General features: G+C 41.3%; 1 pseudogene; it reads right to left on the minus strand.

Moving 5' to 3' along the window:
• LOC103216968 (S-formylglutathione hydrolase pseudogene) overlaps window positions 1-15,460 on the minus strand; it is a 132,729-nt pseudogene that overhangs the window by 82,573 nt on the left and 34,696 nt on the right.

The following is a 15,460-nucleotide window of genomic DNA, read 5'->3' on the forward strand; positions in this document are numbered from 1 at the left end:
AGAGCCTTGCTTCTGGTGCCTTTAGTCCTCTCTTTGAGTGGAACACATAACAAAGGAAAAAGAATCCAGCTTCAAAAGTGGCATTAAGGAGTAAAGGTTTTCTTAGACAAAAGGATGCTGGCAAAAGGCTATATGGCACCCCAATAGTCTGCAAAACTTCTCGAAAGTCCTCTTCACAACATATTTCCCAATCATCCCTTTCGGAACAAATCCCTCCTGCCTCTCTGCAAAGCTCCAGCCCATACCAGCATCTTCACTTACCTACTTTCTGCTCTTTGACTCCTGCCTTCCACATATTTTTATTTTTATGTCACTTACTTTTTGGCTCATTGGTAGCTTCACATGATAGAAAATGTTAAAGACATAAAAATAATTTATCTTTTTCCCATCTATATCCTCAGTTATCCAGATCCCCAGAAGTAACCACTGTAAAAAGAGATATTCTAGATACAGATAGCAGATAGAAACATACACACACACACACACACACACACACACACACACACCATTTTACACCACTGCAATTTGCTTTTACATGTAATAAAACTTCAATATTGTACCATATTAATATCTATAGAGTTGCCTCCTTCTCCTTAAGGCACTGCATTGTTTTCCATTGGATAAATAAGCCATAATTTATTTATCTATTCCCACATTAATAGACATTTAAATTGTTTTACTATTTTGTTATAAAAATTACTGCAATCAGTAACTGTTCGTATATGATTTTACACATCTGTAAGATAAATTTCGAGAAATTTAATCATTGAATCAAAGGGAAGGTGAATTTTTAATTTTTGTAGATTTAGCCAAATTGTCCTCCATGTAGGTTATGCTGACTTAGCCTCCTGTTAGTCAGGTTAGAGAGCATCAGCTTTCTTACACAGGTTCAGTTTTCTAACATTTTCCATGCCCTTTCTTATGCAGAGTAATCTCCGCCTCCTCAATTGTGTATCTCCAGCCATATATCCTGATGGAAGAATGTTTCTGTCTCTTCTACATTTTCCCCCAATTAAATAGCTATAAACTACCTGAGACATCCAGGCTGTCTTCTGTCCCATAACCTGCAGCCCTCAACCCTTCTTTTCTTCCTCCATGATACTCCTAGGACCTGCCTTGTCTGGGGTCAACTTGCCTGGCGCTGGGAAACCTCGAATTGGCCTGCCTGAAAGCAAATGGCTAGGTTCGGGGTGAGATGTCCATCCCTCATCCAGAGTGTGAAGCATCTGCCAAGGGAGGCAGATAATGTCAATCAAATCCTTTTCCTTCGTGATTTTTCCAGACTCCCTTTATTAAATCATGGCTCATGTGTGCATGAGAATACCATACATCCCCAAGAGTGAATAAATTACAACTGTGTGCATCAACATAGATGGATCTCGGGAACATATGTCCAGCATAAAAGCAAGTCACAGAAAATATGTGCAAGCAGAATACCATGACACAGAGCTCTAAAATGAGCAGATTTAATTTTTACAAATGCAGGTATGCATGGTAAAACTGTACAAATTGTAAGAGAACGATAAGCACAAAATTCAGGATCATGGTATCCTGGGGGTAAGTGAAGAAGGTGGGCTGGTGTGATCGGGGGGCACATGGAAGCCTCCCATGGTATGGTCATTTTCTATTGCTTAAGTTGCATGGTGGGTTCCTAAGCGTCCATTTTATTATTCTTAATTATTTCTATGCTATTTATATTGTGTTATACATACCAACTATTTTATAATATGTTTTCATGAAAAGCTACAAAAGAAGTATGAATGAGAAAGATGGTCATGATACATTAAGTAAGAAAAAAACGGATAAAATTGTGCATATGACATGATTCTGCTTTGGTTTAAAACACACACACTCCATATTGATATTCACCCAATGATAATAATGGTTATCTAGGTTGTGGAATTATAATTTTAAAGAAACTTTTCTTACCTTTCTGACATATATTTCCCAATTTTTCAACAATGATTTTTTTCTTACTTTTGTAATGAGAAAATATGATTAAATATTTTTTTAAAAAATCATGTGCTAAGTGCTACTACCAGGCAGTTACATATAGCTAACACTTACTGACCTTCCTCAGAGCCAGGTTCTCGGCCAAGTGCATTACATGTATTTTGTAATTGGAAGTACTATTTTCATTTCACCGAGGAGAAACTAGAAGTCCAGAGAGGTTATATAACTCACTCAAAATCAGATAGAGAATGGTAGAGCCAGGATTCAAATCCATCTGTCTTCCTATCAAGCATGTGCTCTTAACCAAGCTTCTATGCAACATTCAACAGTCTACAGAAGCCCGAAGGAACCATACAGTGTCAGGAAGTGTTAAGGGTTTGCTTTACTTTTTAAGCTAATAAGCCAGGCTGTTATTTTTCATGAATGTTGGCAGAAGACCCAAGACCCCTCGGTCAGAGGCAAAAGTCTTTAGTAGTCACAGCCCAGTTAACAGCATGAACATGCGGTTGGTTTGTATCTGTTCCTCATGCCGCCAAGTCCCACAGGGACAACACAGTGAGGGTGTGGATGAATGCATGCACCCAAGATGAATTGTGTTGCAAGAAAGGAACACTGAACATGGGAGACTCACTGCTTTTATAGGAAGCAGGTGCAAGCCTGCTCTTTGTGAGAGAGGTTACTTCATCCTGCAACATTGCTCCCTGCAAACACGATTCTGAGAAGGGTCTTAGGAAAGAGATGCATGGTCTTGAATTCTCTGCATATCCTGCAAAAATGTGCAGGGCCCATGGCAGACTGTGCTCCCGGCTTACAGTCAAGATTCTTGGAGCTGCAAATTACAAAAACCCAGCTTAAACTTAATTCAACAAGAGGAGGAATGACAAAAAATGTATTGATCCATGAAACTCCTGTCTCTCTCTCTCTCTCTGACTCTCTCTCTCTCTTTGTGTCCCTCTCTCACTGTCACTCTCTCTCTCTCTCTCTCTCACTGTCTCTCTCTCTCTCCCTCTCCTCCTATCCTCTATGTGGTCTCCATTCATGGACAGGCACTCCCCTGTGATCATAAGCGAGCTGCTTGTAGCACCAACCCCAATGGAGTATAAGAGGCCTTCTCTCACTCTTCAAATGGAAGTCCTAGAACCAACTCTCAATGGCTATGTCTGGCCTGGATTGGGTCATATGTCCATCCTAAACCAAGTCTTGGGACCAGGGGATAAAGTACTTTAATCACCCATCCATGGGTTACCTGCCCGCTTCTGGAACCAGGACTGGGATCAGTCCCACCCCAATCATGTAGACTGAGAGTGGGATTTTCTTCTCCAGAATCAGAATGCTGGTAACAGAAGATAAGGCAGTCAGTGCTCAGCAGACAAAACAAACATTGTGCTGTGCCCAGAGAGTGATTATCTCTAAAATATCACATACAACAAACAGTGAGCTAGTTGGACTGACAAGATGAAATGTGATGGATTCCAGTAAGATTTGCAAAGTTCCACAAAGCTCCGTGGTAGTTCCGTGGCTGACTGCTGGCACTCCCTGTGACTTCCGACAATTGAGGCAGTTATCAGAAGCCTGGAGCAGCTTGACTGCACCCAATTGCAGTGCGCATGGGGATTTCCCAATACAGAAAGAGAAGAAAAAAAGAAAAAGAACAAGGAAACCTTTCCTCCGAGCTAATCAGTATATAATTGATTCCAATGTCCTCCTTCAATCTGAGGCATCTTTTTTTCCGAACTCACCTAAAATTAAGAACCAGAACCAGGAGCAATATTCCAATATAGTCACACCCAAAGGAAAAATCCATTTGCAAGAAAATATCCAAAGTTCCCAGTGTTGCTATTGTTAGCACACAATGTTTCAGAGGAGAAGGGAGTGTATCCTCATAGTGGGTTGGCAATTCCGGGATATAAGTTGTAGAAACAAAAAGATTGCACCACTCTCAATGTGTGGCCTGAGTCAGGGCTTTTCAGAAGAAAAACCAGTTCTCCTTCACAGCCGCCTCCACCACCACCCTTTTCTATTTTCAATGAAGTTGTATTTAAATCTGTTGCAACTGTAACAATGACAGATGAGAGTTACCATTTTTCAGTGGCTCCACCTCACAGAAGGGCTGATAACTAAGAATGTCAATCACAAGCACAGTTTATCCTAGCAAAATGCCCTCGATAAAGGGTGACTCAGTAGAGGCTGGGGCAGAGCATCTATGAGTATGAGAGAGAAGGACTCATCTGTACAGAGCAGCCACCCCAGAAACAGTTGTTGATTTGAGCTAAATTCACTAAATAGCCCTGCTCTCTCATTTCTATCATGGAATGCTACTTCTCTTACTTCCGCCAATCCACTGAGTAAACATGGAAATATTGTCATTTCAGGAACAAAGCTTTGTAATTAGGGAGAATGTGTTGGCCAGAGGAAACCGATCCCAGACCTCACAGGCATTATTGCCTGTTCAGCATCCTGGGTCTCATCTCCTCTTCTCACCGCCTGAAGACTAACAGAATCCATGCCATTATGCCTAGCTCTCTAATCTTTATTATCATGAATGCTTTTTACAAAGAAATGCTCATCCTAGAGCAAGAGTTCCTGGAGGGCAAGGACCAGGTACTGGTTATCTCTTGCTGCATAATGAGTAACTCCAACACAGCAACTTAAAACAGAAACATTTATTTTGTCATAGATTCTGAGGGTCAGGAATCCTGGAGGCTTAGCTGGGTGCCTCTGGCTCAGAGTCTCTCCCAAGCCTGCAAAGTGTCAAACAGAACCAAAGTCATCTCAAGGTTCAACACGCAAAGAAGCCAAGCTCCCCAGTAGGGCTATTAGTAGGAACTAGGTCTTCAGTTCTGGAGATATCAGTTCCTTTTCTCTGGATCTATTCTTTGGGAAGCTTGTGGTATGGCAGCTGGCTTCCCTATGAAATAGCCAGACATAGAATGAGCAAGAGGAAAGCCACAGTCTAATTGTTGATTGGAGGTGGCATCCATCACTTTTGCCATATTCTGTTTGCTAAAAGTAAGTCACTAGAGTCAGCCCATATTCAAATGGAAAGCATTCACAAGGTCAAGAGTACCAGGAGGTGCAGCTCATGAGGGCCTTCAAGGCTGCCTACCAGCAACCACTTCTCATTCACATGGCTATTCCTGGCACCTAAGAAAGGACCAGGCAAATGGTAAGCTTAACAAAGACTTGTTGCACTACATTTAATCCAGTCTGAAAGACTCACCAAGTCACATCAGCTAGAGTGGAACACATACAAGGAATAGACAAAGAATGTTGTGGTAGGTACGAATTTCATTCCACCAACTCAAGTGTGCAAGAAATACAAAATTTTCTATAATGCCTTCGAATTGTTATTTGAGCCCTCTTCCTGTTAGAGTGACAAAAATGTAAACTTAGTCCATAGGAATTCAGTTCCCCTTTGTCCAGGGTAGTTTACCGATTCAAGAGAGAGTACTTAGTAGCAAGTCATGGAGGGAAGCGGGAGGGCATCTCCTAAGCCTCAGTTACAGGTGTTGGCTAAAATGTGCCTCACCCCATTTGCTCCTCTATCACCTGTCCACATGCTGAGACTCCTGTCCATGTGAGCCCTTCAGGGCTGCAGTTTTCTGTGCTGTTTATGACCCATTGTGAAGCTTCTGGGCCAGAATAGGACAGAAGAGTTTCAGCCAGGCTCTCCATGGCCCATCTTACTAGATGTCCTGCTCAGACACAGCCCACCTAGCCTCTTGCAGCCTTCTGGGACTATGGTCAAGGATGAGGGCTGCCAAACCTCTCTGCTCTCTAGCCCTCCAACCCCTCCACAGTGACATGGGCTCCAAGGACCTGCCTTTGAATCAGGTTGTACCATGGTCCTCTCAGGCCTGTCAACTTTTCTGCTCTTTCTGCTCTTCTTGCTGCTTCTCGTCTCTCTCTCTCCTCCTCCCTCTGAGCCTGCCCTCAGCCTGGAGGATGTTTCTGTAGCCCAAGAGCAGGAAAGTAGGGAGAGAAGCTCTTCTGCGTTGACCTTGAGCATTCCTCTCAGAGGCACTCCCACTTCCCCCATCTTCAGGCTTTCCTATTACACCTCGCCCCACCCAGGGCACCTCACTGCTTCCCATCATGGGCCAGGCTCCACAAACAGGAAGCCAGTGACTAGCAGGTTACCCCGCCTTTTCAAGCTCCTCCCCGAGGCAATGAACACAGGTGGGAATCTAGCCTGCAGAGGAAGGAGGAGAAATTATTAGAGGGGTTTTATTTAAATGGCGAAGCTTTCAATAAATATTATTTTTTCCAAAGGCAAATCATTTGCACCAAGCCAGGAGCCTAGAAAATGTTTAATGCTAAAAAAGAAAGGACAACATAGGGAGTCAAAGAATACACATGAAGATGCAAGTCATGCTAGTTACATGGACAGGTGGGAAATGGGAAGGGAGGAAAAGAAGTGCTATGTTCATCTCTCTGTCTGATGACTTCCTCGCCCTCTCTCCCCACTGTCTGGGTCTCACTTTACCTGGGCCCTGGCATACTGCCTTGGCCCACTCCTGCCATCAGGAAGAAGCTGCTGGGCCCTGGGAGCTCCTGAGCCCTCTCTGCATGATTTGGGCGCACACCTGGGGAGGGGTATAGTCTTCACTTGCTCCAGCAGGAAGGGAAGCCCGCAGGGACCCATGCCTCACCTGTAAAACGTGGCCCTCTAGAAGGAGGTTGGGAATCTCAGGAGGTGGAGGGTGCATGATTTTTCATGCACAAATAACATGCTAGTAATAAAAAAACACAAGACTTGAATTATTTAGCTACTTTGCTGTCTTCAAGTTTCTCCTTAATTCTCACATTCAAAAGTTAGCTATGACTAATTCTATGTAACTGGTAAGGAAACTGAGATCAGCAAGAGAGGGATTTGGGAGTTGAGTTCAGATATTCTAGTTCTAGGATCAGTGACCTTTCCACTACAATATAGCAAAATGGATGTTTCTAAGTACAAGGTAATACAAATCTGAATGATTTTCTGGACTGGTATAAGCAATCAATTTACTTCATTCTTTTCTTCAATAGAGCGTCTTGACTGAGAAAAAAAAAAAAAAAAAAAAGGACAATTTTTTATTTCTCCCCTTTGTTCCAAATATAAAGAAAGGTGATGCCAGCAGGAAAGATTAGAATGTTCTCATGAGATTTCTGTTTGCTTGCTTTCTTTTTTCTTTTTAATAAAAACTAGTAATTGAAGGTGCCAAAGAAAAATCTTAGAGGTATTTCTGTGGCTGAATTGGTTCATCTGAGCATACTGCCAATTCACTCAATTGGCAGAGCATCCAGGGAGCAAAGTTTCCCAGGCCAGGTGAGGCAAAGTCAGCTTTAGACAACACGAGAAGCAGCTTGGGATACAATTTCCTTCCTTCGCAAGAAGTCAACTCTTTAAAAGCACCAAGTTGATCTTGAGCTACTGGGAATCTTTATTCAGTTTATGAAGGCCAGTCCTGCTCATGCCTCCCTGCTCTGTGGCTGAGACACTCTGGACAGAAACATAGACCTGCTTTAGAAGAAGGGTTTTCTTGCTAACTAGAGGTTCCCAAAGTGGGAGCTGATGTTTTTTGGCAAACCAGACAATGACTCCATAAATATACCAACCAGTGGCTGAAAACAGATGATTTAACATTTCTCCACATTTTGCTCTATAATTTCTGAAGGTTGTATAGACACTACTATGAATTAATAAAATACAAATTCACTTAAAAGCATTCTCTAGTTCATAATAGTTTTTGGTCTTATGTACTTAGGCAGTAAAATGATGCTTTTAATAGAAAGTAAAAGTTTTATCCTTTGAGAAGTCAGTAATAATGGTTTACATTATAAAAGAAGCTTAACCCTCAGAAATGCTGGGAATCATTGATGCAAGTTACCCAGATGATCCATGCTCAAAACATCTTGGAAACAAAAAGATTCAAACTGATCTTGGAATACTCCCCAAGCTGATCTACAAATCAATGCATTCCTTGTCAAAATCCCAGCTGGCTTTTTTTTCTTTTTTTTTTTTTTTTTTTTTTTTTGCATAAATTGACAAAGTTATCCTAAAATTCATACAGAAATGCAAGGAATCCAAAATAGCCAAAACAATCTTGAAAAGGAAGAGCAAAGTTGGAGAACTCACACTTCCCAATTTCAAAACCTACTACAAAGTTTCAGTAATTAAGATTGTGTGGTACCGGCAGAAGGATAGACATATAGACCAGTGGAATAGAACTGAGAATCTAGAAATAAATCTTCACATTTACAGTCAATTGATTTTTACGAAAGGTATGAAGAATGGGGAAAGAATACTCTTTTCAACAAATGGTACTGGGACAACTGGATATTCACATGCAAGTGGATTTTTTGGACCCCTACCTCACACTATATACAAAAATTAACTCAAAATGGATAATAAACCTAAACATAAAAGCTAAGACTGTAAAACTCTTAGAGAAAAACATAGGAGTACATCTTTGTGGCCTTGGATTAAGCAATGGTTTCTTAGATTGGTCATCAAAAGCAAAAGCAACAAAAGAAAAAAATAGGCAAATGGGATATCATCAAGGTAACAAACTTTTTTCACTTCCAAAAACACCATTAAAAAGGTGAAAAAACAACCCACAGAATGGGAGGACATATTTGCATAATATATACTGTCTGATAGGGAACTAGAATTCAGGATATATAAAGAACTCTTAACCAAAAAAACAAATAACCTAATTTTTAAATGGGAAAGGATTTGATAGACATTTCTTCAGAGAATACATTGTACAGATAGCTAATGAGCACAAGAAAAAATAGTCAACATCATTAGCTTTGAGGGAAATGCAAATCAAAACCACAGTGAGGGACCACCTTACACTCACTAGGACAACCAGAATCAAAAAGATAGACAATAACAAGTGTTAGCAAGAATGTCGAGAAATGGAAACCTTCACACATTGCTGGTAGGATTGCAAAACAGCATAAATGCTTTGGAAAGCAGTTTGCCAGTCCTTCAGAATGTTAAATGCAGTTATCCTATGACCCAGAAATTTCATGCCTAGGTATTTACCCAAGCAAAAGCATATATCCTCACAAAACTCATACACAAATATTCACAATATCATTAACTATAATAGTCAAAAAAGTGGAAATAACCCAAACATTCATCAACCAAGGAACAGATAACCAAATATGGTATATACACATAATGGAATGTTATTAGGCAATAAAAAGAAATGAAGCACTGATGTATGTTAAAACATGAATGAACCTTTAAAGCAGTATTGCAAGTGAAAGAAGTCACTCACAAAAGGCCACATTTTGCATTACTGCACTTTTATGAGATGTCAGGAATAGACAAATTCATAAAGAAACAGAGTAGATTAGTGGTTGTCAACGGCTGGGGCTGACTGCTAATGGATATGAGATGTCACCTGGGGTGATGAAAATGTTCTGAAATTTGGTAGTGGTAATGGCTGCATAATTCTGTAAATATATCAAAAATTACTAAGTTGTGCAGAGGTGAGAAAACGTTTTCTGTGAAGGGTCAGTTAGTAGATATTTTAGGTTTTTGGTCCCATATGATCTTGTTAGACCTACTCTGCCATTGTAGAACAAAAGCAGCCATAGACAATATGTAAATGCGTGTGCATGGTTGTGTTTAAATAAAACTTTATTTACAACAGGCAGCCATCTTCACCCCACAGGTATAGTTTGTCAACCCTTACTGTAGACAATGAAAGCTTTTGAGGCAGAGGCCATGCTTTATTCATTTTTATGTCTCTAATGGCCTAGCCAGTAGGGAGAACTCAATATATGCTCACTTGAATTAGATAGAAATGCCCTTGCACCATCTCCCACCCTTGAGCAAAGGAAAGTACTAGCATTTCTCATTCCTGTCAGCCTTTGGCAGCACCTAGGGCTGTAGTGACCAGCTGTCTGCCTGTTGGCTGTGGAAGAAGTCCTGCCGCCACAGACAGCTGAGCCTAAGAATGCAAAGAAGGGGACAGAAATAGAGTAAGTTCAAGTGCTTAAGATTAAAATGTGGAGCCCATTTAACACTTGAATTGCCTTATTCCTAGAAGAGCAGAGCTGTGGTCTAAGTGTCCCAAGAACTACCCTGCCTAAGAGCTGTAATCTTAGTGCAGACCCAAGCATCCCTAACAGATCTATCACATCAAGTGGAAACAGTCTGTGGTTCTTGTCTGAGAAAGGGCTTCAACCTACCATTCTAAACCTAGTTAATAAGGCTCTGCTACAGTCTTTACCTAAGAAGCTCATCTGCAATATTTGTTCAACTTCTCCAAGGAGAGAGCATGGATAAATTACAGCATTTGCCATCCTGACTTAATGGGGTTGCTTCAAATTGTGCATGTTCTAAAACTATTTGCTCCAGCACAGGCTAAAAAGAGAGACGCAATGATGAGATTTGTATTGCATTAAGGGCAGTGAGGGAAAATGTGCCCTATTTTCCCTCTCTGGGTTTTCCCCGTGATGGACGACGGGGATGCTCCATTGATCATTTCTGCTCTTGTGCATTCGCAGGTCTCAGCTGTCCCCAAATAACACAGCCCTGCTGCCCTCCCTTTGGGAAGACATCACAGAGTAAGCAATAAGGACAAGCTTTGAGCTTTCTTCCAGTGATGGGGATAGATATAAGTCTTCCATACCCTCTGGCCTATTTAGAGCTTAGTGACCTAAGTACATTGGCTTATTATAGAAACAGTTGAAGCTGAAAATAATTACAGATATATAACTACACATTTCTATAACACTGCATTCCAGTTGTTGGATACTCAAGTGGAGAATATGATAGGAGATGTAATAAAGGGAGCATGTTAAGCAGTCTTCTAGGCAGCAGCACATGTCAGATAGAAAAGGTGTTACAAACTATGCTTCTTTTCTTTGCATAATGCTAATTTATACGTTTATAATGTCAAGAGACACAGACTATGAGGTTTGGAAGATATAGTTATTCAATATATTGATCTGTATGTTTTTTGTTGTCTTTATAAAGTTTCAGATATCAGAGGGAAAAATCATCAAGTCTGTTACTCATTGAGCTAGAAGGGACATGAGAAGTATCTGTATCTGGTATCCTTTAGAAGGCCCCCTGGGAGCAAAGATAAATCGATCACAAGCTGACAACTGGAATCCAAAAGCCTTAGTTCCAGACGAGTGTGCATAACTCAGTAATTCTTCATGGCTGTGATGCTCTAAAATGATCAACTGGACTCCTTGCTGCATCCCAATGGACAGCATTTCAGAAACTGGCACTTAGGGGACCAGGTAAGTAGAAGGCATGGACACAAGGATAGAGTTTCCCCATTGAAGCTGTTAGGCGTCTTACAAATATTTTTACTTATAGAATTCCCAGCTTCAAAAAAACCACATCATTATGTGAATTTGCCTCAATAAATTAAAGACAAAAGGCTGTGTGATGCGGTTAGGCTTTGTGTCCCCACCCAAATCTCCTCTTGAATTGTAATCCCCATAATCCCATAATCCCCACATGTCAAGGGAGAGAGCAGGTGGAGGTAATCGACTCATGGGGGCAGTTTCCCTCATGCTGTTCTCATGATAGTGAGTGAGTTCTCACAAGATCTGATGGTTTTATAAGGGGCTCTTTCCCACTTCGCTCAGCACTTCTCCTTCTTGCTGCCTGTGAAGAAGGTCCCTTGCTTCCTCTTTGCTTTCCACCATAACTGTAAGTTTCCTGAGGCCTCCCCAGCCATGCTGAGCTGTGAGTCAATTAAACTTCTTTCCTTTATAAATTACTCAGGCTCAGGAAGTTCTTTATAGCAGTATGAAAATGGACTAATACACTGTATCATTAGGACACTTTCAGTTGCAAGAAAGTGAACTTACTGAGAGGTTTAAACTAAAAGTTATCAGTTCATATAACAAGAAGACTAGAGGTAGGAAGTGGACCAGGCATGCTGCATTATAGTCACAGCTTCACAGCTCTGCAATTCCTTCCATTACCTCCTGTACTGGCTTCATCCACAGGTTTGTAGTAAGATGATGACAGCCAGTCAAGGCATCCTCTGGCAATCTCAGAATTCAAAGAGCATAGGTCCAATACGCAAATGCCTATCAGGCCTCTAATTTATCCCTAATTAGTTTGCTTATATCATTGGCCAAAGCAAGTTACCTTGCCAAGCCCACAGTCCATTATGGGAGACACTGCACAAGAGTGCAAATATAGACAGACATGGTCCCTTGGGGGCCATGAATGGAAAAGTCTACCAATGAGGCCACAGTCACATCCCACTTCCCCTCCTGACCCCCCAAATTTGTCATCCTCTAGTCTCTTCTGGCCCTGAGCCTGTGTCCCAGTTCTGCTCATGGTGCTTCTGCCATCTCCAGTGAACTATCACCTTTAGCAGCTTTGTCTATATCCACAATCTAGACCACGGATAACCTACAGAAGGCAGCTACACCATGGTCTTTTCAGTCCAGGACTTTTTTTCAGATTCTACTTCCTTCATTTTTCTTTGAAGTTCTCCTCTCTCATCTGTTTATCCTTCTTTCTGTCTATAAATGTTACCATGCTCACCCTTTCTGCCTGGCCTCTTCCAAATGACAACTGCTACTTAGAACAAGCTGCTTGGTTTTTATTATTGGGCTTCAACCCAAATTCTGCCCCTTAGATGACTTTTTTTATTTCTATGCATCAAAGATGACCTGTAAGTGATGCCGACTTCTGGGTTCCATCTGGGCATCTGGGTCCAGCACCTTTGATTACTTGCTGAGGACAGCACTCAGGCATCTATATTTGACTCATAGTCTTGAGTCCTTGACTTGGAACTCATTTGTGACCCCAGTTCCTCTAGGACTATAAGTTGCTCCTCCTCCCTCCAAAAGACTTGAGTTCCATCCTGAAGCCTAGCCCAGAAGTGAAGATTTTACTATAGACTGACACACTCCCCCAGTACTAAGATGCCCAACATCCCAGATGTTGGACCCCATCACTTTCCACTGTCTGCTTAGGATACCCTGACACTTCATGTATGGACAAGACACTCAAACCCACTTAAGCAGGAGATGGAGATTTATGGGCTCAGGTAAGCAAACCATAGGAAAGGGAAACTGGTCTCTGAAATGAACACAGGAACTGGAACAGAGCCAGGCCTGCTTTCTAGCCCTGCCTCTCACCGTGGCTATTTATAAATGTCGGCTTCACCTTCACTCTCTAAAGACAATTTCCTCCAGTGGCAGGAACCATGGCTACTGACGGCTCTAGAATCTCCAGTGGGTATGAATTTCAACAGTTGATTAAAAAGCCCTTAAGTTTCTACCAGAGCAGATGATTTTATGCCAAACCATTTAGCAGTAAAGAGAGAAAAAAGACAGAGGCTTATAGCGAGAAAGAAAAGAAACTTTCTCTCTGAGGAATGTGAACCTCCTTTAAATTATTAGGCCCAACGAGGCAGGAGAATGAGACTACAGTCACATACCACTTCCCCTCCTGAGCTAAGCATACCTCTTGAATATGCTTGCTATGTGGACTCTAGGCTTATTTTCACAAGTAGCTCAAAATTAACTCAATGACACTACATGTTAGATATCATTAGGTCATAATCTATACTTCAACAATGTATAGCCAATAACTAATGAATGACATTTCTGTAAACCAAAGAGAATTCCTGACAAGCAACTTTGTATCGCCCCTCTACGTATCCCCTTGCTTTTGCCTTTAAAAATCTGCTCGTGGCAAAGGCCAAACGGAGCTCCTATCCAAGGTCACTTGAGCCTGAATCTTCTGAGCAGCTGTCCTCATCTTGGCCCAAATAAACTCTTTACTTACATTAATTTTGCCTCAGTTTCTTCTTTTAGGTTGACAATAGCTTCTTTAATAACATTATTTTTTTTCTTTCTCTTCCCACACTGTTTTGACCTGTAAAAGAGAAGGGAGAACAGAAACAGGAGGGTGAATAACGAGCAGGTGAAGACCACAGGACATCTGGATCCTGGGCAAACCAGCCCATGGGGCCTCGATGTGCTCTTCAGGGGGTTCACAGGTGATGGGGCAAGACCCATGAAGCTATCTCCACCTTGAGAAGGCTTGGAAAATGCTTTTACACCCTTGTTTGGGTACATAAATCCAAAAGCCCTTATCCATGACCTTTGGAATGAGACGAGTTTAAGCACTTTTCAGATTTTTAAAACAAAATATAGGGTAGTCTACAAGATATACTCCCCATGGAGTATAGAACAGCCCCCACAGTCAAATTCATTAAACATTTTATGGTAAAATATATACATATTCACACTTTTAGGATAATTAATGTTTATGTAGACACTCCTGTTAGTTGAGTTCAGGTCAGGTTTTGCTACTAAATGCGTAATATAAAAAGTTGGTTTTCAGAGTTTGGGGATTTAAGAATGACGGTTAAGTGATTGTGGGTCTATACTAGAGATGTTGAAAGTGATAACTAAAAGCCTGGACTATTGGTTCCCAGGGTTAGAGACCAACTCTAACCAGAGCTAGAGTCTGTGATTGATTGAGCCGTGTGCCTGCTCCCGTGTACCATGTCCCTACCACCAGCCATGCCTCCCCATTCAAAGCACTGCAGAGCAACCTTTCCCCATACTTCGCACCTCATTGCTACCATTTGTCTAAGAACCTACTTGCAAGAAGGAACTGAAACCAGCCCAATTATCCCATAGAACTGATGTTTATGGTCTTTTTCATTAAACTTAGAAATGGACTCTCTCAGTCTTAAAGCTTAAAACTTAATATTTGTCTTATCTGAGTTCCTTCCTCAGGAAGCCAACCCTCAGACCTCCTGCTAGTATCAAAGAACTGAAATTTACCAAATCACTCATCCAGAAAATGAGATGCCAGACCCTTCATTCCATTTGATTGCTTCCTTAGCCCTTCCTAATTCTTTCCTTTTCACAATCCCCACCACCCTACCCACCACAGGCAGCTACATTCTTTCCCTGCCATATAAATCACCAATTTTAGTTGGTTGGAGGGACAAATTTAGGACTTACCTCCCAGCGCCTCACTTGTAGCACCCAAATAAAGCCTTCTTCCCTGGCAATACTTGTCTCAGTGACTGGCTTTCTGTACAGCAAGCAATGAAACCTAGATCAGACCCCTGGCATTTTGATAATAGAACCTACATTTACAATTGTGAACCTGAAATAATCAAAAGGATCAGAATCCAGCTTTAAAGAGCTTATTCACACGGGAATCTGAGAATATCCATCCTAAAAACAGACTCCAGAGTAATGGGATCAGTGCTCCAGAGTTCAAAGGTCTTGCTTATATAGGCAGAAAACAAAGAAATTTAGTAGGATTATAACATTTTCTATACAAGACTGGTTTATGAGTTACAACTTAGTTACAGTTTGTTGTCCTTTCCATGCAGCTTATTTTTATTTTCTTTCCAATTTAAAAGAGAGTACTTTAGTTTAATTAGATCCCATTTGTCAATTTTGGCTTTTGCTGCCGTTGCTTTTGGTGTTTTAGACATGAAGTCTTTGCCCATGCCTATGTCCTGAATGGTATTACCTAGGTTTTCCTCTAGGG

Source organism: Chlorocebus sabaeus, chromosome 10, assembly GCF_047675955.1.
Source record: "Chlorocebus sabaeus isolate Y175 chromosome 10, mChlSab1.0.hap1, whole genome shotgun sequence".
NCBI lineage: Eukaryota > Metazoa > Chordata > Mammalia > Primates > Cercopithecidae > Chlorocebus > Chlorocebus sabaeus.